We start from the raw sequence: 4,099 nt of genomic DNA, 5'->3' as shown, positions 1-4,099 counted from the left end.
AAGTGGGTCAAAAATGACCCAATTTGGAATGAATGCGTTTTATGCCATTTTGCTTAAGAATAATCATATATAACATTTAGTATTATATTTACATTATTTACACAATAATTATTTAATGTTTGAAATATCTTTATTTTTCACTTTTTAACATTTATGAAAAAGAAAAATTACATGGAAAATCAATAGAAAAACTGTGAACTGCGAACTGTGTGTGTGTGTTTTGCCTCATTTTCTCATCTGTCATGTAACATGGGGGTAGAGATGGTGCAAATGGTAGAATATGGATTGTTCACAGGAATAAATTGGCAGAGCTGAAATTCCAAATTTGTCCAAAAGATGGCGCCAGACCAAAACGTGAGACCAAAAGAGGAGCCAATAAGCTAAACATGGTAAAATAGAAATAAAAGAGGAGCACGGTGTCAGAGTGTGAGTCACGCATGGAAGCACAAATGTGATTTTTATTTTTGATTTCTTTGCTTGGCTAAAAATGTATTCTGTAACCGCTTTAAGCAATATTATTTGTCAATTCGATCAAGGGACCCGTCACTGAGAATAGTGGCGTGACATAAATTGTTTGGAGAAGCACAAATGTGATTTTTATTTTTTGATTTCTTTGCTTGGCTAGAAATGTATTCTGTAACCGCTTTAAGCAATATTATTTGTCAATTCGATCAAGGGACCCGTCACTGAGAATAGTGGCGTGACATAAATTGTTTAGAAAAGTAGGTCAAGGGTGAAAAGGGGAAGTGAAAGGTTTTACCACTAGCTGTGCATTTGGTGGAAAGTACTGCGTGGTCAGGGCGGAAACAGCTGCTGAAGGCCACAGATAACCAAGCGTGGGGAAACTGGCCAGTTCCCTCTATGGGCGTGGGAAAACTGGTCAGTTCCCTCTATAGGCGTGAGAAAGCTGGCCAGTCCCTTCTATAGGCGTGGGAAAACTGGGCAGTCTTACCCTATAGGGAAAGTACAGGAGAAAAGAAAGGGGAGGGGGGGGACGGAGAGGTCTATAAAAGGTCCTGCAGGAGCAGCTTCAGGGCTTTTTCCCCCAAAAGAGCTCTCATACGTGAAGAGGCCCGGAGGAGTTTCAAGATTTTTTTTCCAAAGTCCCAAAGATCTTTGTGTGAGACGCAGGATCACTGGACTGAAATTAACTTGGATTTACTCCTAAAAATTGGACTGGACAACTTTAAACGAGAAATTGGTGAGGATGACCGTTTTTATGTATTTTAGCGAGAGGGGGGAATAGTCAGCGGGCCGCCGGCTTCCTCGTGGCCAGCCTGTTTCTCTAATTTGGATTTTAGAAGCAAGATCGAACTGATCACTCGACTTTGCTTCCACCAAAAATAGCACGCAGCTGGTATTTACCTCTTCCCTTTTTTATGAACTGTGTTTTGCAATCGAATTGTTCTGGGATTGAATGATTTTATTAACACGGGTATCAGTGAGTGAAATTGTTCAGTTTCTGGAGTAATTGAGATTTGTAATTCTATTCCATGTTTCTACAATAAATGTGTTTTGTATATTACTTACTTCGTTGTGCGCGGATTTGTACTGAATATGCAACCGAAGGCTCAGGCCCGCTTCCCCTTTTAGACGGGCCGCGTAAAAAGGAACTCCGAACAAGTTAGAGACTTAAATAACTTCCGTAGTTATCTGAGCCACGAGTGAATTTCGATCCGTTCGAAAGTTGTTTCGTCTGAATAAATTAAAGGAAGTGTTTAAATCAGATTATTGGTTTTGTGTAGAACGGAAAGTTATCTAACTATTTGAAAGGCTCAGGCCCACTTCCCCTTTTTGACGGGCCGCGGAAAAAGTAACTCCGAGGAAGTTGGAGAATTAAATAACTTTCATAAATATTTAAGGGAGGAGTGGATTTCGTTAAAAGTGAATTGTTGGAAATTTACTTCTTCTAAATAAAATAACGACGACGGTTAAAATAAATCATTGGAGTTGGAGGAGAATAAAAGTATTTCGATTGTCCGTCGGGCGCGGCCCAGTTCCTAAAATTGTCGGGCCGCGTCAAAAGTTAAACGGGACACGATCAAAAAATAGACTTGCCTTCCAAATTAATTATTGGGCAAATCTAAACAGAGCACGACATTTTTATTCGGTTTAGGATAGTTGTTATTCTTTTTAAAGCAATTAAGAGGGGTGAAGAACTCCGACGGTTAAGTGCTAGATCTGCGTATGCGAAGTTAGAATTAATCATATAAAGTGCATTAATTTTCTTCTTAAATGCTATTATTGTCACACTTTTATTAATTCGATTCTCTTTCGAATAAAAAAGTTGGTCGGCTCGCTGCATGAGCGACCAAGTGGAACGGACCCATATCAACATTTACTTCGGCAAAACTAGTGCTTGGGTGCGCTATACAAACGAATCCCTGAGGTCTTAACAAAGACATCTAAAAAATATCCGTAACGAATAAGAACTTCAAACATTAGCGGGGAGCCATCAATACGATGCGGTCACTTCAAAGTCCTGCCTCGAATTGAGTTACTCGGCACGAGCTTCGGGTGACTTGAGAGGGATTGGCGTCGTACAGAAATTAGATTGATTCCGGTGGAGTTAATTTAACTCGGGTGGTTAGATTACGGACGAATCTCCGAACCCGGCTAAAACAAACCCGTTACCGGGAAGCCGGGGGCACCTTAATCCGAGAGGTGCGTTTGACACATCACTGCCTGCAGTTCAGGCAAACTACCATCTTCTGGCTGTGATCATTGCACACAGGTACACACCTATTGCTGACCTTGCGGTCTTTTCTGCTTGGGCAGATCTGACACCTCTTCCTCTTTGGTTGGCCCAGGCTGCTACTTTCCTGTGGCTGGGTTGTGGGTTTTGTCACCCCACACCTTTCCATTGTTTCTATAATCGGGGTTTGTAGCTGGGGGCAGCGTTCCAGCCGACTCCTCATGTGTGGTGTGACAAGCTCCTTTGACAGCTCTTTGAGGAAGAGCCGTCGTGCATTGGTGATGCCACTCTTGAAATCTTCGTGTTGAGCTGTGAAAAAGGTATAGGCATTCATGGCCACCTCTGTGTTTGGCGCTTGCAGGTGTATGTGCCAACCATCTGGTCAGTGGTGTCGACACCTTCTTTTGTCTTATTGTAAAATGTGATCACTTCTGTTTTTTTCTTCGCACTAGTTTCATCCACTACTTTGTCGTGGTGCATCGTGCTCAGGAACACAACAGCTTTTCCTTTCTTCCTGACATAGCTTCCTGACAAACTCTGTGCTGCGAACCTCCTTGGACTTGGAAGGCTTCATCAGAGGAGGGATATCTGGCTTGTTCTGGCGTAGAGTCCCCACAATGGTGAGATCCTTATACAAGAGATGCTGCGCAAGAGGCACACTGGTGAAAAAGTTGTCCATTGTTATGTTTCGACCTGTGTGTCTAAATTGACTACACAACTGCTGGACAATGGTTTCACCCAGATTCTTCTGAACTTCTTCTCCTGGTTGTCTCCCTGTGTAAACTATGCCATCTATTGCATAGGGGATGCGTGCATCACAAACCCAAAAGATTTTTAGGCCGTACTTTGCAGGCTTGCTTGGCATGTACTGTAGGAACTTGCACCTACCCCTGAAAGGCACAAGCTGTTCGTCCACAGCAACACAATCGGGATGAATCGCTGTCGGCAATTGACCAGAGACAGGTCCCATACATAACGAAAGGCTGCCATGTGGTCTGTTTCCAGCCGGAAGGCTCTGGTCCTTGTATCATCAAAGCGCAAGGTACGGCAATGTCTTCAAATCTCCCAATCGACATTGTGGCCTTGTACATGTTATATGAGATAATACGTACATGTATCAGCTCTTGCTATGTAAAATATCTTTGTGAGGAGTGACACTTCTCATATAGATTGTGTGGTCCACAGCCACAGTTGATGAGGATCAAAGGTTCCCATTGGATTCCATAGAAAATGCATGCGAATCATTTTTGACCCACTTATGGAAACTTGGGGTAGTAATACAAAAACTACGATTTCTCAAAATATATAGTAGGTAAGTTAAAAATGTCAATAGCATGATGTCGAAAACATGTTTTTTGAGGAATTCCTGGAATATAAAGTGATAACAGTTTTTAATTACAAAGA

General features: G+C 42.1%; 1 pseudogene; it reads right to left on the bottom strand.

Moving 5' to 3' along the window:
- Positions 1–3,017: 3,017 nt before the first annotated feature.
- LOC137839869 (piggyBac transposable element-derived protein 4-like) lies at positions 3,018–3,751 on the bottom strand (annotated as a pseudogene).
- Positions 3,752–4,099: the final 348 nt, after the last annotated feature.

Source organism: Syngnathus scovelli, unplaced genomic scaffold (assembly GCF_024217435.2).
Source record: "Syngnathus scovelli strain Florida unplaced genomic scaffold, RoL_Ssco_1.2 HiC_scaffold_23, whole genome shotgun sequence".
NCBI lineage: Eukaryota > Metazoa > Chordata > Actinopteri > Syngnathiformes > Syngnathidae > Syngnathus > Syngnathus scovelli.
This window is presented reverse-complemented; position numbering and strand designations above follow the sequence as displayed.